The following is a 21,165-nucleotide window of genomic DNA, read 5'->3' on the forward strand; positions in this document are numbered from 1 at the left end:
GCGGAAGGATCACCGGAGCCCAGCAGGTCGAGGCTGCGGTGGCCGGGAGCGGCCACTGCATGCCAGTCTGGGCGACAGAGTGAGACTCCAACTAAAAAAAAAAAAAAAAATGTATTGAATCACAAGGTCAAAGAAATTAAGACATGTTTCCAGGATGACACAGCCAGTAAGTGACAGGACAGAGATTTGAACACAAATCCAACCGACTCTAGAACCCATGTTCTTTATAGTATAATTTTCTCGAGCAATAACTCTCCTCTGAATTCTCTGAACTTTGCGCATCCAGTTCTTTTCACAAATAAGACGTCTTAAATTTAATATGTCCCAAACAGAAGGTCTGATCTTCCTCTGCAAACCTCTGCTCTGCCCACCTCAGTTTCCATTTCAGTTAACAGGAAACCCCATTCCTTGGTTCAGAACTCTTAGTCACCCTCCTCTTTTTGCTTTCATGGTTAGGATATCCTGTCATCTCTGCTTTCAAAGTCTCTCCAGAGTCTGACCAGCACTTCTGCTGCTACCACGCTGGCCAATCCACAGCCACCACACTTGCCTGAATGGTCACTGTGGTTGCCTGCTTCTTCTGCCCCCATTCCTGCACAACCCTTGCGGCCTAGCTCATAGTAACTAGGTAACCTCATTATGGGCTGCATGTTTGTGTCTCCCCAAAAAATTCATACGTTAAACCCCAACCACCAGTGTGATGGTATCAGGTTGTGGGGCCTTGGGGAGTAAATTAAATTTGGGTAAGGGCACCAGGGTGGGGCCCCGGCGATGGCATCAGTGCCCTTATGAGAAGAGGAAGAGGCTCCCGCCGAGGGTCTCAGCAGCCCTGGCGGCGAGAGGAATGGCAGAGGCCAGGTAGCTCAGCTTTACAAAAGTCCTGCCCACTGCCAAGATGCCCAGGAGGAAGGTCAGCTCCACCGAGGGGGTGGGGAGGAGGAGCCTAAGAGGAGACCCATGTGGTTGTCGGCTAAACCTGCTCCTGCAAAAGTGGAAGCGAAGCCAAAAAAGGCAGCAGGAAAGGATCCATCTTCAGACAAAAAAGTGCAAGCAAAAGGGAAAAGGGGAGCCAAGGGGAAAATGGGCTGAAGGGGCTCACCAAGACAGTAAAGAAAAGTTACCTGCAGAGAACCAAGAAGCTAAGACCGAGGAGAGTCTAGCCTCCGAGGAAGCAGAAGAGAAAGAGCCAAGTCTGAATAATATTGCATACCACCTCCTATCAGGGAACCTGTCCCTTCTTGTATAGTCCAGAGAAAGAATTTTGTAAGCGCAAGTTTTTTAGTAGCTCTAGAAACATTTTTAAGAAGGAAGGAGAGCTGGGTGCAGTGGCTCAAGCCTGTAAACCAACACTTTGGGAGACCGAGGTGAGGGGATTGCCAGAGCCCACGGGTTTGGGAACAGCCTGGGCAACTTGGCGAGATCTCATCTCTACAACAAATTTTAAAAAGATTGGCTGAGTGTGGTAGTGCGTGCCTGTAGTTCTGGCTACTTGGAAGGCTGAGGCAGAAGAATTGCCTGAGCCCGACTCTGGGGTGGCCATGAGTGTGCCACTGCACTCCAGCCTGGGCAATGGAGTGAGACTCCAACTCAAAAAAACAAAAAGTCAAAAAAACAAAAAAAAGAAGAAGGAAGGAATCCCACCTCATCCCATTTTTTAAGTGCACACGCTTTAAGAGGTGAAGGCATTCGCTGGTTGTTTATTTTTTGGTACAATCAGAAAACAATGTGGGATATTGTATTTCAGGAGGCTTTGACAGTCTTGAGTGTCAGCTTAATATTCCATAGATGGGGGGGTTTCGTTTTTATATCTTGTAATGCAAAGTGTACTAAGTGGCATTATGGATCACAGTCCTGCATTCAATGTCTTGAACATTTAAAATTATTTCTATTCCCATGTTGTTTTTTAGTAAAATTGTTTCCTAAAGAAAACCACTCCTTGATCATGTCAGAATTGTGTGCACACTGTAACATCTTTGGTCATGGTAGTTCTGTTTTCCTAATAACTTTGCTAATGTGCTGTGAAAGATTGAAAAATTGAGTATGTTGTATATATGATAAATTGGAATTGGTGGGATGTATGTAACAGCTCATCAACATTTGAAGGTACTGGTACTTGATATCCTCTTAAGGAAAATTTGCCTCCAAATTTCAAGCTGGAAAGTCACTGAAATAACTTTTTAAAAATAACGATATATGGCTTTTTAGATTTTGGGTACATATGTTAAGAATTGTGTACAAATCGAAATGTCTGTATACTGATTCTCAACACAACCAATAAACTCAATTATGAAAGACTGTTTCAAAGTAAAGAGAGAGAGAGAGAGAGAGAGAAGGAAGAGACACCCGTGCTCTCTAGTTTGCTTGTGTTCTCTCTTTCTCACTCTCTCTCCCCCCTCCACCATGTAAGGACACAGTGAGAAGGTGACCAGCCATCATGTACAAGCCAGAAGGAGGGTCCTTACCAGCAAGTAAATCTGCCAGCAGCTTGATCTTGGACTTCCCAGTCTCCAGAACTGTGAGAAAATAAATTTTTGTAGTGTAAATCACTCAGTCTATGGTATTTTGTTATGTATGGCAGCCCAAGTGGACTAACACTGTATAAAAACATAAGGGAGGTCATGCCACTCCTTCTCAAAATCCTTCAATGGCCTCCGTCTTTTTTAAAATTAGTTATTTTTTTTAATGTCTCACTCTGTCACTGACCCAGGCTGGAGTGCAGTGGCACAATCATGGCTCACCACAGTCTTGACCTCCTGGGCTCAGGTGATCCTTCTGTCTCAGCCTCCCAATTACCTAGGACTATAGCCACTTCTGGTTAATTTTTTATTTTTATTTATTTTTTTTTAATTTTAATTTTAATTTTTTTCGTGACTGAAGACACCTTGGTATTTTTGACCCAGACCATAAATTTTTGGTTCTTTTTAACAAAGCATGACTCCATAAAGAAAATGATTACTTCATAAAGATTTTTTTCGTTTTGTGTACAAATCTCATTCCAGTTTGTAACATCCTACTTCACAAAACTCGTGTTGATTTTTGCATAGATGGAGCTGAAGTCAAGCTGTGAAACTCCTTCAGCGCTGCAGAGGGGAAGGGAAACAGAATGAGACCGGAGTAAGGAGAGGAGTTGAGGCTTCTAACCCTTCCTCTTTTGGACCCTCTGCACGTGGGCAGGAGTCAAACCCCTTCCGAGCTGATGTACAGGGCAGGACCACACCATATCTTGGGGCAACCTCATCAGGTATGGCAAGTCAGCACCTGGGTAGGGAGCAGGGCCTGGCACCGAAGGAGTCAGAACAGGATGGAAGACACCTTCCATGGTGACCTGTGAGTTTCTGCTGTGCTACCCTCCCCCTGCTGGTTTCTATGAGGGCTCCTTCGAGTCTTGGCAACATAGTATTCAGGGAAAGGGGGCAGTTATCTTTCCCAAGACTACTCTGATGACAACAAGACACCAGTCCAGTGTCACTGGGGCTTCCACAAGTCAACGTGAGACCTAGTTTTGTAGAGAGTGATTTTTAAAAAATTTTCTGGGAAGCCTTTCTCCCTTAGTAAGACCTTTTGGTGTTTTCTTTGTTTTTGCTTTCTTTCACACGGCCAAGGCAGGGGCCAGCTATATGCCATGCTGTAGGGGCTGACGGCCGGTCTCTCCACATTCGTTCTGCTTTTTGATCTTGGCATCACTGGCCTCTATCCAACTTGAGTACTCTGAACGTAAGATTTCAGCAAGGCAACACCGGTGTTTACTCTGGGTCTTCTTATGAAGGTCAGGCCTTTTCAGGTGTGCTTTCTTCTTCCTTCTAGTGGAGACACTAAAATTTGGGGGGCAGCTCTTAGGCCGAAGCTCTTAGCCACATGTCTGAGGTGGAGGGATCTGACATGGAAGATGTTCTTCGGCTCCCTGGGATAGGTCACATAGGCCCGGATGAAAGACTGCAGGGTTTTCTTTGCCCGGGAGATCCGCCTCTCACTGGAGTGCACGTAATCTTCAAATACCATCTTCAAGACTGTGACTTGTGCTTGGATTTCCTGGGGGCCAGCAGCATGGAATTTCTGGTTTTCCCACCGTCTCCCTTTAAAACAATCATCCCTTGTCAGAACAGACAAAATATCTTCCATCTTGATCTCGGATGCATTGATTTTGTGAGAAGGCAACGAGTTGACGTAGTCTGCCTCCGAAGGAGCCAAAATGAGCAGGTTGCTCCCATGGCAGCCAATCTGGGTGGTTCTTGCAATCCAATGGATGTATTCTGCAGGTGAAGATGGTGTGTTGTACCGAATAATCCACGTGACTTGAGGGAAATCTAAGCCCTGTGCTGCAACATCCGTGCAAAGAAAGACGCCTCTCTTAGAATGTGAGAATTCATGGAACACTGCTGTTCTTTCCTTCTACTCCATGTTGCCATGCAGCTGCAGGAATTTTAATCACGTGGAGGCAGATGTTAACTGCCCTAATGCCGGGGCCCCTGAGCCGCTCAGCAGGGTCTGCAGAAAGAGGCTGTAGGGAAACTCTACCAGTTCACAACTGGAGAAAAAGACAATCATCTCCTGGTCTTTCTCAAACTTGCATTTCTGAAGGATGAAGGCCACTAGGAAGACAAGCCTCAGTTTGCTGGGGACCAAAGTCAAGTACTGATAGAGATTCTCTGGTATTGCAAAGCTGTCCAGCTCGCTGCTAGTATGTGTAGGAGAGACTTTCTGGACCACTTTGCCTTTTGTATGAAACTGGTTGTGGCTTTCATTCAGGACAGAAATACTGGCTGGATTGTGCAAACTGACATCAGCTAGCCATGTTATACCTTCAGGAAGTGTCGCCAACAGCAAGATATTCTGTCGTTTCTGGCATTCAGCATTTATGATATTGAGTATCACCGTGATGTCCTTTTCAAAACCCAAATCCAAGATTTCGTCTACTTCATCGAAAACCAGCCACCGTATCTGACTAAAATGAATGTTCTTTGTGGATTTTATATGATCCACCAGACATCCAGGAGTTGAGATAAGGATATTTATTCCTTTGTGGAATCTGGCTTTTTCTGATTTCTTCTCTCCTCCCATCAACACTCCAGACACAATCCAGGTGAACGGCTTAAGCAGTTTCTGAACAATGTCAAAGTTTTATAGAGGCAGCTCTCTCATTGGCACTAGGATCAGAGCATAGGCCATCACTGTGCTGTATTTTTGACTCCATTGCTTGAAGAGACTGGACCACAGGGACACAGTAAGCAAGAGTTTTACCTGAGCCCGTCTGGGATCTCACAAGACCATCTCTGCCTTCCAGCGATTCAGGAATACTTTGTTTCTGAACACTGGTCATACTAGACATTTTTAAGACCATATTTATTGTAGAAATTAAGTGTGGGTGGAAGCCCAGCTCATGAAAAAGCAACTGAAGTAAACACTTTTTCTTGTACCTGTTTTACTATGGGTCTGTGGAGTTCTGGAATTTCAGGGTTGTTTATAAACAACGATGAAGTCTTATCTAAATGTCCCTTTAGTTTCTCTGACAGTAGTTTTCTTGACTGGGAGCAATGATGTTTCATTCCTCCGCTTTGCTGGGGGAGCCTCACTGGACACATGGTGCTTTCTTTTGGTAGCCTCTGCTGGCCATCCCGCCCTGCCTGGGTGTCTGGAGAACATCCCGGGGGTAGTGAGAATGGACAATGGGAGATGTGCCTTATTTTTTGAAGAGACGAGGTCTTGCTGTGTTGGCCAGGCTGGCCTTGAACACCTGGGCTCAAGCAGTCCTCACACTCTGACCTCCCTAAGTGCTGGGATTACAGGCTTAAGCCACCACACCCGAACTGCTCCCTTTCTTTCAGGGTCAAGAATAAACCTTTTGCAGCAGCCCAGCAGGTTGTGTGTAACCACCTCCTGTTACCTCCTGTGCTTCAATCACTCTGATTCACTGTGGGCTTTCCCACTGGTCCTTAAACTTTCCAGACTGCTCTTACCTTGGGTCTTTGCAGGGTTTTCCTCCACCTGGAGTGCTCCTTCCAGAAAATCCCCCTGACTAGTTTCCTCATGCCCTTCTCCTACAGGGCTTTGCTCAGACGCTACTTTCTCAGAGGCACAGCCTAACTCCATCATCTGAAATTGCTCCCTGGCCCTTGGCCACCACTCTCATGTCCCATTCCTGTACCGTTTCCTATGTGGCGTTTATCGCCTTTGAACACACTCTGTAGTCTATGCAGTTTATTTCTTCCTGTGTATTACTTATTAACTGTCTCCCCTGCTTCAATTTAAGATCCAGGAATGTACAGGTTTGCTCTTCAGTGAAACTGAACCTTCTCCATTTAACACGCTGCATTTGTTGAATGAACGATTGTCCTCAAACCACAAATTCCTTGAATCCTAAATATTAAGGCTGGAGAGTGAAAGGACAGACTGAGAGTGGGAAGTCATTTTTTATCTTGTTCTTAAACCCTGACACAATGAGGCAGAAGTAGAAGTTATGTCCTGGAGAAATCCATTTTTTATCTTGTTCCTAAACCTTAATACAATGATGAGAAAGTAGAAGCTATGTTTTGGAGAAATGCATACTCTAGGTAAAGGTTAACTTTGCTGACTCTGTCTTTTCAGAAACACATACTCCATAAGCATGACCGGTACTGTTCTATTGTAATTTGTCCTTTTTAGAAACGCAGACTTCTCAAGCATGACCAGTATCGACCCATGGTATACTCTGGTATACTCGGTGCATGGTGACCAGGAACCCCCTCGGGATCTCCAAGACATTTGCAGGTGGTCAACAAGGAAGTCATGGCAGTCACATTTACCTGATGGCAACATCTTCAAGGGAAAGGATTTAAGCTGGGGTGGGCGGGGGCCACGGGGCCACACTCATCTAGAGCGTAGGCCCGCTTTCTATCTGTGGGAAGTGAACCCTTCTTAAATAAGTCTTTTCTCCTTTCACCTCTTTGTGAGTTGCAAATCTTTGCCTTGCTCGGATCTCTGGTTACCAGCGCGCACCCTCTGCACGCAGGCTCCAGCGGTAGGGTGACCCTCCCCATCCATCCATCCATCCATCCATCCATCCATCCTCACCCTCCGTACCCTAACAGAGAGAATCTGTTTAACCCTCTTGTTTTATAGGTAAGGAGACAAGAGACCCAGAGAGGCAACAGGAAACGGTAGTGGCAGGGTAAACTGATAAAGAGGCAGCTCTCTGCTCATCCAAGGCTTCCCTGGAGCAGATGCGCATGCGCGGCTTTGAAAGCAATCAGCGCAAACCAGAAGACCTCAGAGCCGGCTTCAGCCTTCCTCTTGCGGAGGGAGCTGCTACTACAGCGTGCGGCCACCAGAGGTCACTGCTCCGCCAGGACCGAAGGCCTGTCCGGACCGTGGGGCGGACGACAGTGGGAGGAGCAGGAACCTCCCGGGAGAAAAGTGTGCAGGCTGCCCAGCATCAGCCCTGAAGCGGCGGGAGGGGGAGTAGGGCCTTCACTGCTCTTCAAGTGATCAGTGAGACCCTGAGCCAAAACATCTATTAAAACGCCCTAGGAGGAAGAGCGTGGATGGGTGACGGATAGAACTCATCACTCCTTAAATACCTTGAGCTGAGTGACCCTCCTCCATGTCCTGCACCTGGTGGAGGTGGGCGTGTGTGTGTGTGTGTATGGCGGGTGCCCTCCTGCCTACTGTGAGAGCAAACGGGGGAATGCACTGTTTAGGTGTGAAAGGGTAAACTGAGGCGTGGTGGGCCGGTGCGTGTACCACGGAAATAATGCAAGATTGCAGCCAAGTAAGAAGTAGAAGGAAGTAAAGTTTATCATTCACCTTTCACGGGTTGGAAAGGGGGCCGACACTCAGAGGCAGGTGTGGCGTCCAAGGGCCGGGAACTGGGTATATTTAAGGGCCTTTGAAGCCGGGCTCGGTGGCTCAGCCTGTAATCCCGCGCCTTTGGGAGGCTGAGGTGAGTGGATTGCCTGAGCCCGCGGGTTCGAGACCCGCCTGGGCAGCGAGACCTCATCTCTACAATAAAACAAAAAAGCAGCTGGGCGTGGCAGCGCATGCCTGTAATTCTGGCTACTTGGAAGGCTGAGGCGGAAGGATCGCCGGAGCCCAGCAGGTCGAGGCTGCGGTGGCTGGGAGCGGCCACTGCACTCCAGTCTGGGCGACAGAGTGAGACTCCAACTCAAAGGGGGGGGGGCCTTTGAGGTAAGGGGGGTTTGGGCCCCGAGAGGTCTGGGCCAAAAGGAATGTCCAGGGCTGCCGAGTCTTTGATGTTGATTGTAGCCACATGAGTCTTAGGTCTTGATTTCGCCACACAGTAGCATCTCATGACCTTGGGTGGTGGGCTAGATGGGAGGAGACAAGAGGAGAGGGTTTTCCTGCAGGAGACCTGTCAGATATTTTCAGTCCACAAGCTCCAGCAAAAAGGTGGTCTTATTATCACTTCTGTGGCTTTGGTCAGCTAAGGGGTGGTCTTTCACCTTCGGCCTTCAACAAAGATCCTGAAAGTTTCTTAGAGATTATTTTGCTAAACTATGAATTAAAAGGTTGGGCTGTCATTGTCTTGCATCTGATGGAGATTTGTTGAGAGGATAGGGCGGGCTGCCAGTTTGGCCTACAGTAAAATGTCTGAACACTCCTAAAACCTGTCTATTGGAAATTTATCTATCTACGTTTAACCTGTGCTAGATTCAAAATGTGTCAGTCTAAGAAAAAATGGATATGCTGTGGCAAAATGTGAACTAAGTTTATTCTAAGTTTCTCAGGGTCCCTCCTTTCAAGGTGACTCTAAACCAAAGTCCTCAACTTTAGATGCCAAGCAGGGAGAGGATCCACCAGGCTCAATTTTTGTCTGAATGGCATTTCATTGCTCCTGGCTCAGAACAGCCTAGAAGTGTGATAAGAGCAGCGGCCACCACTCCATCCCAATGTGCAGTGAACTTACACACACCTGAGAGCATTCAGCCTTCACAGGTGCCTGTGCACTGGATGTGATGACCTTCATTTTACTGCTCAGGGCACAGCAGCTACAGAAGTCTTAGGTAGAAGAGACGAGATTTGAACTTATTTTATTTTGGTACCCTTTGGCTTAACCACTACTGAGTAATTCCCTGGTTCTCAGCAGAACCAGCGGGGGATATATAGAGAGAGATTTGGTGCACAGAATTGGTTAATACGACCATGAGGTGTGACTAGGCAAGTCTGAAATCCACAGGGCAGGCCACCAGGAAGAGCCAGTTGGAGTGCCTGGACACCAGCTGAAGCTAATATCCACAGTGGAATTTCTTCTTCATCAAGGAAGCAAGCCTCAGCTTTGCTTTTAAGGCTTTTTAATGGGTTGAATCAGGTCCACCAGAGGGTCTAGGATAATCTCCCTTACTTCAAGTCAACTGATTATGCACTTTCATCACATCTACAAAATACCTTCCCAGCAACACCCATGTTAGTGTTCTATTGAATAACTGGAAACAGTAGCCAAGGCACACATCAATAACACCATTACACCTGGGAAACTTTTGAAAAGGAGGCTGCCAGGCCCTATCCCAGACCAACTTGAACCTCCAGGAATGGAGCCTGGACACTCATGAGTTTGTTTCAAGCTCCCAAGTTATTCTGAATACACAGAGAGGGTTAAGAACTAGAGTATCCCCTGTGAAGGAGTCCCTGGGGCCTTGGGATTTAAATTGAGCCACCACGGGTTCGTGACCCACCTGGGCAACTTGGCGAGACCTCATCTCTACAATAAATCAAAAAAATTAGCCGGGCATGGTAGCATGCACCTGTAGTTCCAGCTACTCGGAAAGCTGAGGCGGAAGGATTGCCGGAGCTCAGCAGGTCGAGGCTGCGGTGGCCGGGAGCAGCCACTGCACTCCAGACTGGGTGACAGAGTGAGACTCCAACTCAAAAAATAAAAAAATAAAAATAAAATGAGCCACCAGCATGTGGTTGACTGTGTTGGGATCACCATAGAGAAGGCAGTGCCATCCTGGTGGTGGCATCTCTGGCTCTGTGCTTGCTCTGTGACCCCAGCAGCTCCCTTCACAGTTCACTCATTGTCATCATCTGTGCAAACAGGGTGTGAGAGGAAAGGCCCTGCCCGCCCCACCAACCTTTGTCCAACAGCCACTCCCCTGCTGTCTGACTACAGACTCTCTGCTGTGTTTGGCCTTGTTATTCCCAGTTGCCTGGGCATGAATCATGATCGGTCCAGGCCCATCTTGGCAGTGTTGGCCCCTCCCTCGGGGACCCGCTTTGCCAGCTTCCCCTGCACCAGCAGTGGGCGCAGGACCCAATTCTAATCAATGAGGCACAGGTGATGTTGGCTATGGCCTTTGTGGTGACACTTCCCTCACTAATAGAAGAACTCTCTCCTGCCGCCTTGCAGGCAGCAGTGAAGGTGATGGTGGGGTGGCAGCCACATGCGACCATACTGCAAGGACACAAGCCCACCTGCCAGGAAAGAAAATCTACAGCTAGACAGAGCTTGGGTCCTTGATGGCACTGTGGGGCCAGGGTACCGTTTTCCACCTGTGATTATGAAGTATTTGCTGAGAACACCTGCCCTGAGTGGCAGTAGTCAAGGCAGAGAAAGGGAGAGAATGATTTCTGTAGCTCTCTCATTACAGAGATTTGGCATGTGTGGGGCTAACAGAGGGATTTTGGAAATGGAAGATTCTCAACTCAATGATGAAGCTGAATGTGGCTCCCACCTGGTTCTAGTGCTGCCACATAGAGGAAAACCTCTTATTTACCACAATAAAGGACGAGCCTGAAAGTGGCATTCAAGGACCTCCACAATACAAGGGGGACCAAAAAAACCTGGAATTTATTTATAAAAAATTGTAGACCGTGCGTGGTGGCTCAAGCTTGTAATCTCAGCACTTTGGGAGGCTGAGGCAAGAGGATTGCCTGAGCTCAGGGGTTTGAGACTAGCCTGAGCAACATGGCGAGACCTCATCTCTACAATGTATAAAAAAAAATAAGCTGGGCATGGTGGCACGTGCCTGTGGTTCCAGCTACTTGGAAGGCTGAGGCGGAAGGATCATCTGAGTCCAGCAGGATAAGGCTGCAGTGGCTATGAGCGTGCCACTGTACTTCAGCCTGGGCAACAGGGTGAGACTTCAACTAAAAAAAAAATGTAGCCGGGCTAGGTGTCTCAGCCTGTAATCCCGCGCCTTTGGGAGGCTGAGGTGAGTGGATTGCCAGGTTCGAGACCTGCCTGGGCAACTTGGCGAGACCTTATCTCTACAATAAATCAAAATGAGCCGAGTGTGGTAGCGCGCGCCTGTAGTTCCAGCTACTTGGAAGGCTGAGGCGGAAGGATCACCGGAGCCCGGCATGTTCAGTCTGCGGTGGCCCGGAGCGGCCACTACACTCCAGTCTGGGTGACAGAGTGAGACTCCAACTCAATAAATAAATAAATAAATGAATATGTGTTTATTCTTACATGTTAAACTTCAATCATCTTCAAAGTACTTCCTGTTAATGCAGTACACCCATTGAGACACTTTTCCACTGCTCAAAAATAGTTTTTGAAATGGTCCAATTTGATGCCTTTTAGTGCTTCTGCTGTTTTTTTGTTTCACCTCTTCCACATCAGCAAAACGTTTCCCTTTGAGGACTTTTTTTATTCGAGGAAACAAAAAACATTGCTTGGGGCGAGATCTGGGTGAATAGGGAGGAGAGGACAGGAAGATCATGCCGTTTTTGGTCAAAAATTGCTGAATACTAGCCGGACACAGTGGCTCACACTTGTAATCCCAGCACTTTGGGAGGTAGAAGCGAGAGAATTGCCTGAGTTCAGAGGTTCAACACCAGCCTGGGCAACATGGCAAGACCTCATCTTTACAATAAATTAAAAAAATTAGGTGGGCATGGTGGCATGTGCCTGTGGTTCCAGTTACTTGGAAGGCTGAGGCAGAAGGATCACCTGAGTCCAGCAGGTCGAGACTGTTGTGGCTGTGAGCATGCCACTGCACTCCAGCCTGGGCAAAAGAATTGGCTGATACATCCATGAGGTCTTACTAAAAAACAAAAAACAAACTGCTGAACACTCAGCACAATATGGGCAGGTGCACTCATAAATCACCCATCATGAAATGGTCAAACACATTGAAAAAATTTCCAAAAAAATTCAAGTGAACACAGCCTCCCAAAACAATGCTAGCTGGTATGCTGATGCCAATGGGTTCCTAGAACACTTACCTAGTGGGGGAAGCCTGTACTACCCGCCCTCCAAAAGGTAATTCCAGGGTTTTCTTGGACCCACCTCGTACAACCATTTCCTATCCCAGTCAGATGGGCCTTGTCTCCTGAATATCCCATGGGGACCCCTATTTTCACCTTTGCTTGAGTTTCTTTCCCAGCCTAGAGTCCTCTCCCATCCTTTCTTCTCTGCCTGGCTGAATCCTACTGTCTGAAATCAAGCCGCCTTCAGCAGGACGCAAATAACACCACCCGTCAACACCACCCCTTCCTGACAGCCCAGAGCCCTGTTCGTGGCGCCCTCTGCTAAGGCATCAAATCTCAGAATCACAGAAGAGCCCCAAGGGAGGGGTCCGACCACCACCCTCAACTTGTGAAGCATCTCATGTCTTCATTTCTTCCTTAACAATCAATTCCTAACAAATCCATTTAAAACCTGCTTGAAAGTGTCACAAATTGGCTGAAATTCTGTTCAAGGACATTTTGGTGTTGCTCATACATACTCCCCAGTCTCCTTGAATGTGTCATTAATCTCAGGGACCAGTAATAAAAGTATCAGAATGCGAACAGCTTCGAGTTTGTTCTGTCTCTGAAAATAACTCACCGTTGGATATGCTTTACCAGCACGAGGTCGTCTTTTCCTATTTAATTTAATTGCTTCATTCCCCGTTTGCCCAAATTTACAAGGCATCCTGTATCTCTCCCAAAGATGTCCCCACAAAAAAACTGCCCGAGAATACAGGATTTATTCAACTTGATGAGACCTGTCTTGTTTCCAGACAATAGGCTGAGATTAAAGTCAGTGCAGCCTGCCAACTATTGATGGGCTCCAATTTTCCACTATCACAATTTCTTTTGCCACAGGGTCACTGTTGAAAACTGTGTCCCTGTGGTTTAGTGTGTCCTTGCTTTCATCCCTCCAGATGAACTCAAAACAAGAGTGATATTTTATTTCCAGAGAGGACAAAGGACAAGTCCAGTCTCTCCTGTTATGTCTGTCTAGGGTTTAAAAATCCCCAAAGGGGTTTGCATTGAGCCCACAGGAGGATCTCTGCCTGGGGATTTTTATTGGAGGGTACTTGGAGCCTCAGGTAAATCATCTGCCTGTGCCAGCTCCCAAACAGACTTTCTGGCAAGGAGATTGAGCCCAGGTCATCATCCAGACTCACCTTCCCTGGAATGCGCTCCTCAGAGGGGGCCCTGGGTACTGTCTGAACCATCTCAGTCCAAGAAGTTCTGATCATGTTGCATTCTAGAAAGGAAAGTGGTTAGGGACCTTTCACCCTTTCTTTCCCAGGTGATAACTTGGTTCCTACTCATATTGACCTACATTCTTCCAGGTCATCCCTTTGCATAACAAGGGATCTAGGGAGACTGAGTTTTAGGGCCACAAATGTCCCAGGGTAATTAGTGACAAGTTGCCACAAAAATGGAGTCACTGTCATTGAAGTTACTGCCCAAGAGTGACTGGCTTATCCACCCAGAGAACTGGCTGGTCCTTCTTATTTGGCAGCATCTCCAAAGTCCTGCTAACCCAGGCTGGACAGAGTTCAGACTCAATTTGGAAAGGGTTCAAACTCCCCGCACAGAGCTCAATTCCTCCCATAGCAGGAGCTGTGGTCAGAATTCCGCAAAACCATGCAGGAGAAGTAGGGGCTTTTCACTGGCCTTGACCTCTCCCCTGGCTCACTTCTCTCCCCTTGTAACCTAGATGCATCTGTGCCATGCAGCTGTCTAAGAAGGCAGGCCTGGGTAAGTCTCTCCTTAGGAGAATATGCCCCCTCACTGAAGGCCAGGTAGGGGTGGGGAGGGCCCGGGACAGTTGAGTATCAGCCAAAGGCTGACTCCCTCTCTCCTCTTGACAGGTGGTGACAGGTGATAGGACAGGGCTTGGGAATTCCACACCAGGGAGCATCAGAAGATGGGACCCCTCTGCCCCTTGTCCTCTCAAACAACTCTTTTAAGGTTAATTTCAACCACTACCCCATTGGCTAATGCTAACCCTCTCCTAGCTGTGATAAGCCTTCTGCTGGGTTCTGTCTCACATGCCAAGGTGAACATCTGTTTCAAGGGACTGTTTTCTGAGCAGTAGGTAATGGAGAAAAGGAAGATAAAGACAGAGACATTCAAAGCTGCCCCAGATCTAGGACCTGAGACTTGGACCAAAAAAAAGTCCTCCTTTCTCCAGACTTGGGTTTACGTTTCAGAACTGTTCACTACTTCTTCACAGGTTCAAGTGGCTGTCGGGGAACCTTCTTGGGATGGACAAAGGCTCTGCCTGAGAGAACTGCAGCTCCTGCAAAGCCCTGCGGTTGTTCTCAGAGCAGATTCAGTGCCATCGCGCGGGACACAGAGACAGTGTGTGTATTTTTTCCATCTTCCTGGAGGAGTTTTCCAAGGGCCCTTTCAGCTGTGGTCTAAATTCAGGGCCTTGGCACCACCCCAGGGAGGAGACTCATTTACTTTGGCACCTGGGCACTTCCTATTTAGTCCCAGGCTCTGAATGTATGGATTGGGGCTTTGCTGGGAGGCACATAGTCGTAATTCTCTGCGCTGTCAAGACAGATGGAGACTGGCTACCCGAGCATCGGGGACCTCCCATCCTCCAGAATTCTTCCCCTGCTGGCTTTGAGGTTTAAGGGAGTTTCCCACAAAAGAACTTTTGATGAGGGGTTCCCTGCTGGTCGGATCTTGGGGCATGTTTCAAATACTCAAATTTTCCTTGCAGATATATATATTTTTTTCCTCTCCCAAATTAGAGAAAATGCATAGTGTTCATTTCAGGACTCTATTCAAAATGTGCAGGAAAAATGAGCTTCACAAATCAAGAAATCAAATTGTTTTTCAGACGAGGTCAAACATGTGACTTATGGAGGAACACTGATTTTGCTCCTAACAATCTCTAAAAATGTACAAATTGGACAATTCATTGACTCTCTTATTTTTGGCAGGGAGAGGAGAGACGGGCTTGCCAGCACCCGTTACTTCACCACAGCCACCCCCAGAAGTGTGTTCATTACTTGGGTTCCATGAAGGTGATCACTAGTGCTAGTGTCAGGTTTATTTACTGATTGATATTTTGAGTTGGAGGGGGTCTCACTCTGTCGCCCAGGCTGGAGTGCAGTGGCATGATCATGACTTACCACAGCCTTGACCTCTTGGGCTCAGGTGATTCTTCTGCCTCAGTCTCCCGAGTAGCTGGGACTACAGGTGTACACCACCACATTCGGCTAATTTTTTTATTCTTTGTAGAGATGAGGTCTTACTATGTTGCCCAGACTGGTCTTGAATTCCTGGGTCCAGATGATCCTCCTGCCTCCGTCTCCCAAAGTGGTGGGATTAGAGGTGTCAGCCACTGTGCCCAGCCTGTGTTCTGGCTTCTTGCTCCAGTTTTCCCACCCAGGAGAACAATGGGTCATCATGAAGAAGAAACCCGAGGGAGTCCCTCCATCAGCATTAGTGGAGAGGCCGGGCTGAGGCTCAGCTCTGCTGTCTCACTCTGCCAGATTTCCCCAGAGTGTGGAGTGTGAAGCCACCCAGTGCTGTCTGCTACTTCTAGCATTTACTGAGCCCTGGGAGCTGTGGCAGTGGTAAATGTTATCTCAGGGGTCTGAGCTTCTGTCCTAATCCCCTTATTCATTGACAGGTATTAATTTGCTCATTTCTCTCAAAGGGATGGCAGCCAGTCTTCAAATTTAGTTGCTTTATGGATTTTATAAACTGTTTTATGCTTATTTTTGACTTCTTGGTGTTTTTATTGACTTTGGCAGGGGGTGGGGCTGAGCATAAAGGTGTCTTAGAAGTGGGAGGTGGTGGAAATTGAGTGCTTTCTCCAGGCGTGATGACAAGTCATTCAGTCTCCATTCTTTCCCCTTGACTTAATATTTGTTGCTTACATTTTTGTACAGGAAAAAACTCCTAAAAATAAAAGTCACCTAAAGTTTGGATGGTTTCATTTTAATAGTTTAAGTAAAGCATTTTGCATGTCATTTTTTTTTTTTACAAAAGTGGAGTCACTGTTTTTTTGTTTTTGTTTTTTTTCTTGAGTTGGAGTCTTACTTTGTCACCCAGGTTGGAGTGTAGTGGCATGCTCATGGTCACTGCAGCCTCGACCTGCTGTGCTCAGGTGATCCTTCTGTCTCAGCCTTCCAAGTAGCAGGAACTACAGGCACACGCCACCACTCCCGGCTACTTTTTATATTTTTTGTGGAGACGAGGTCTCACCAAGTTTCCCAGGTTGGTCTCGAACCCGTGGGCTCAGACAATCCTCTCATCTCCTCCTTCCAAAGTGCTGCAATTATAGGTGTGAGCTACTGTGCCCATCCTAGTCCCTCTTTTTCAGAGACAGGGTCTTGCTCTGTGTTGCCCAGGCTGGAGTGTGGTGGCACAATCCTAGTTCACTGTAGCCTCCAACTCCTGGGCTCAAGCAATCCTCAACCTCAGCCTCCTGGGTAGCTGGGACACTACCACCACATTAGTTATTATTATTATTATTATTATTATTATTATTATTTTGTCGAGACAAGGTCTCACTCTGTCAGCCACGCTGAAGTTCAGTGGTGCAATCATATCTCATTGCAGTCTCGAACCCCTAGCCTCAAGCGATCCTCCCACCTCTGCCTCCTAAAGTGCTGGGATTATAAGCATGAGCCATTGTGCTTGACCCTGGAGTCCTTTTTTAATGAGATGAATTATCCCTCCTGTCTCCTTGCTCCCATAGCACCGGAGTGGACTTCAGAGCTTGCAGAGTCATCACACTACACCCTACACACTAAATCGCCTATGTCTCTGTTCCTCTCCCTAGACTGAACCCCCAGAGAGCAAGGACTTGGCACGCTACATCACTAGCTCCCCACGATCCAGCACAGTGCCTCAGCTATGCCAGGGCTCAACAGATTTGTTGGATCAACAGTACACACCAATGCAGTATGCCAGTACCTTTTTCTTTTCTTGCCTTTGTCAGGAGAAAAAAGGAGAATGAAATTGGGGAAAAATTGAATGAGTAACCTCTGGACTTCAAATCTATGCCCCTGTCTGTCCTTGCCAGCCTTGGCCACTCTGCCTGATCTTCTGGCTCTGCCTTCTGGGACCTTGGTTTACAAACTGTGCAACACAGTTAGGGAAGTCAGTCTTGGCTTTATCCTCACCAGCCAAGTGGTCAGGGGGTCAGTGGTTCCCATCCAACACCACCCAGGCAAATACACAAGCATTTCCTCTCTGACGGACTCACTTGGCCAAGGCATGGGCAGAACCACATGACACTTCCACCAAAACCTGTGAAACATGTCTTTGTGTTTTCATGGGAGTGAGCATAGAGAAGCCGGGAACTTTCCTCTTCCTCATATTGAAGACTACAGGCATTGGTGTTTTCTTCACCTTCCCATGCAGGAGGCAACTGTTGGTGAGGGAGAGACAAGGGAGTAACAGAGGCCTTTCATGGATCATCTAGAGAGGCACCTCAAGCTTCCAGAATGGTATTTTATGTACATATCAAGGGCATAGAAATGGTTGATGCTTGTGTTTAGGTGACTCATTTTCATGGTGTGAGCCTCAAAAATGTCTGCCTCAAGCCGGGTTTGGTGGCTCAGCCTGTAATCCCACGCCTTGGGAAGCTGAGGTGAGTGGATTGCCTGAGCCCACGGGTTCGAGACCCACCTGGGCAACTTGGTGAGACCTCATCTCTACAATAAATCAAAAAATTAGCCGGACATGGTAGCACGCGCCTGTAGTTCCAGCTACTTGGAAGGCTGAGGCGGAAGGATCGCTGGAGCCCAGCAGGTCGAGGCTGCGGTGGCCGGGAGCGGCCACTGCACTCCAGTCTGGGAGACAGAGTGAGACTCCAACTCAAAAAAAAAAAAAAATGCCTGACTGATTATGTAGGGAGTCCTAGGTCAACCTCCAGGCTAATGCTGGCGCTGCCTCTTGCACCGGGTTCTTAACGCAAAGGGTCCACAAACTTGAATAGAAGAATGACCTCTTTTTTTCTTCCTTATTTCCTAACTTCTTTATTTTTGTTTTATTTTATTTATTTAATTTATTTTAGTCAGGGTCTCACTCTGTTTCCCAGGCTGGCGTACAGTGGCACGATCACAGCTCACTGGCAGCCTCAACTTCCTGGGCTCAGGCAATTCTTCTGCCTCAGTCTCCTGAGTAGCTGGGACTACAGGTGCATGCCACCATGTCAGCTAATTTATTTTGAATTTTGTATTTTTTGAAGAGAGTCATCACATGAGGCTAGTGTCAAACTCTTAGGCTCGAGTAATCTTCTCATCTTGGCCTCCCAAAGCGCAGGGATTACAGGGGCCAGCCACTGTGCTCAGCCTTCCAACTAACTTCTTTTTTTTTTGGAGTTGGAGTCTCACTCTGTCGCCCAGACTGGAGTGCAGTGGCCACTTCCGGCCACCGCAGCCTCGACCTGCTGGGCTCCGGCGATCCTTCCGCCTCAGCCTTCCGAGTAGCCGGAACTACAGGCATGCGCTACCACACCCGGCTGATTTTTTTGATTTATTGTAGAGATGAGGTCTTGCTGCCCAGGTGGGTCACGAACCCGCGGGCTCAGGCAATCCACTCACCTCAGCCTCCCAAAGGCGCGGTATTACAGGCTGAGCCACCAAGCCCGGCTTTTTTGTTGTTTCTACATGTCAATGGTTTTCTTTAAAAGGAGTGAGTCGTGTACGGGGGTGAAATGCATTATAGACAAGGAAAAAAACTGTGCTAGAACCAACTTATTCATTATCTTCTTCATCTTCTTTGTCTTCCTCCTCTTCCTTCTTTTTCTTGCTCTTTTCAGCCTTGCCGACTCCCTTTTTCACTGCATCAGGCTTGCCTTTAGCTCAGTATACAGCAATATTCTTTTTGTATTTCTCCTTCAGCTTCGCAGCCTTCTTCTTGTAAGGCTATTGTCATCCGCAGAAGTGTCATTCCACATCTCTCCCAGCTTCTTTGCGACATCACCAATGGATAGGCCAGGATGCTCTGCTTTGATTTGGGGGCAATACTCAGAACAGAACAAGAAGGCCGAGGGAGGCCTCTTGGGTGCGTTGGGGTCCTTGAACTTCCTTTTTGTCTCCCCTTTAGGAGGGATATAGGTTTTCTTTTTTAGATTAGAAGATAAAGTTTATTTAGAAAGTAAATTAGGGAGAGAGAGAGAGAGAGAAGAGGAAACTTCACCTCCCCAAGGTAGGGAAGAGGGTCAAAGCCAAGAAACATGGCAATGGCCATACCTGAAAGAGCACATTGCCACACAAGAGTCTAGTAAGGCAACGGTTGATATAGGTTTTCATTTCTCTTTCGTAATGGGCCTTGTCTGCCTCTGCCATGTCTTCAAATATTCCCTTCTCTTTAGCAAAAATGGTCTTCAACCTCTCTGAGCACTTCTTAGAAAACTCTGAGAAGTTGATGGAAGCATCGGGTGCTTCTTCTTGTGCTCCTCCCAGCAAGTTTGCACAAAGAATGCATATGATAACATTTTGCCTCTTGGCTTCTTGGGATCTCCTTTGCCCATGTTTGGTTATTTTTCCCCCACACAGCACAAAGACGCCCAGTGCCAGTCCGGCTCTCACTCGCCCTGGCACTGTCTCTATAGAGTTCAATGCGCTGCAGTGGCTCCCCACAAGCTTCTAATTATAGTTTAGCATTTTCTTCAATTATGAATATAAGCAACACTTGCCAGTATTAGCACCATCTGTGATGTCACCAATACAATACACAGGTGTTTTCATAGCACTTCACAGCAACTGCAAATACCATACAATGTCTTTTACACTTGCTATAACTTGGAAGTTACATAGCTATTGGACCCACTACTTGATCTTTTTTTTGTTTTTTTTTTTGAGTTAAAGTCCCACTCTTGTCACCCAGGCTGAAGTGCATGCTCATGGCCAACCCAGCCTCGACCTGCTGGGCTCAGAGATCCTTCCACCTCAGCCTTTCAAGTAGACTACAGATGCATGCCACCGTGCCCAGCTGGTTTTTGTGATTTACTGTAGACATGAAGTCTCACCAAGTTCCCAGGTTGGTCTCGAACCCCTAGTCTCAGGCAATCCTCTCACCTTGGCTTCCCAAAGTGCTGGGATTACAGGCTGAGTCACTGCACCTGGCCAATCTTCTTTTTTAGTGCATTAATAAAGAAGCACTGGTGTTACTTTCTATATGTCAGACTTCTTCAGAGAAACAGCAAAAACAATAGGAATAAATACATACATTTATATATGCTTTACATATAAGTAAGGTATGGGCGGCTATCATAATCATGGAGGCCAAGAAGTCCCACAATCTGCCATCTTCAAGCTAGAGACAAAAGAAAACTGATGAGAACAAGAGGACCGCTAACGTAAGTTCCAACTGAGGACAGAAGACCAATGTCCCAATTCAACAAGTCAGGCACAGACAGGAAATTTCCCCTTCCTCCACCTTTTTGTTCTGTTTAGTCCCCAACGAATTGCACGGTGACTACCCACATTGGGGAGGGTCATCTACCTTACTCAGTCCACTGAGTCACATGCTGACTTCATCTAGAAACACTTCACAGACATACCCAGAAATAATGTTTAGCTACCTATCTGGGCACCTCCTGATCCAGTCAAGTTCATATATAATATATATATATATTTTTTTTTAATCAGAGTCTTACTGTATCTCCCAGGCTGGAGTGCAGTGGCTTACTCACAGCCACCACAGCCTTGTTTGCTGGGCTCAGGTGATCCTTCTGCCTCAGCCTTCCAAGTAGCTGGAGCCATAGGCGTGCACACCCATGCCTGGCTAATTTTTTTGATTTATTGTAGAGACGAGGTCTCACCATGTTGCCCAGGTTGGTTTTGAACCCATGGGCTCAGGCAATCCTCTCACCACCCCCTCTCAAAGTGCTGGGATTATAGGCATGAGTCACCACACTCAACTTACACATAAAATTAATCATCACACTATACTACAAATTAGTTTTAATATTTTTATCACTGTATTTCAGTGTAATTGGTTTATTTGTAATTCTATGTATTTCAGATTATG

The 21,165-nt window shown here is 47.1% G+C and overlaps 2 pseudogenes; both read right to left on the reverse strand.

Annotated features, from left to right (window-relative positions):
• Positions 1-3,613: 3,613 nt before the first annotated feature.
• LOC103258303 lies at positions 3,614-5,641 on the reverse strand (annotated as a pseudogene).
• Positions 5,642-18,884: 13,243 nt separating this feature from the next.
• Positions 18,885-19,663, reverse strand: LOC103258304 (annotated as a pseudogene).
• Between the last annotated feature and the right edge of the window lie 1,502 nt (positions 19,664-21,165).

The sequence above is a fragment of the Carlito syrichta genome, unplaced genomic scaffold (genome assembly GCF_000164805.1).
Source record: "Carlito syrichta isolate Samal-C Ts95f unplaced genomic scaffold, Tarsius_syrichta-2.0.1 Scaffold302058, whole genome shotgun sequence".
Taxonomy (NCBI): domain Eukaryota; kingdom Metazoa; phylum Chordata; class Mammalia; order Primates; family Tarsiidae; genus Carlito; species Carlito syrichta.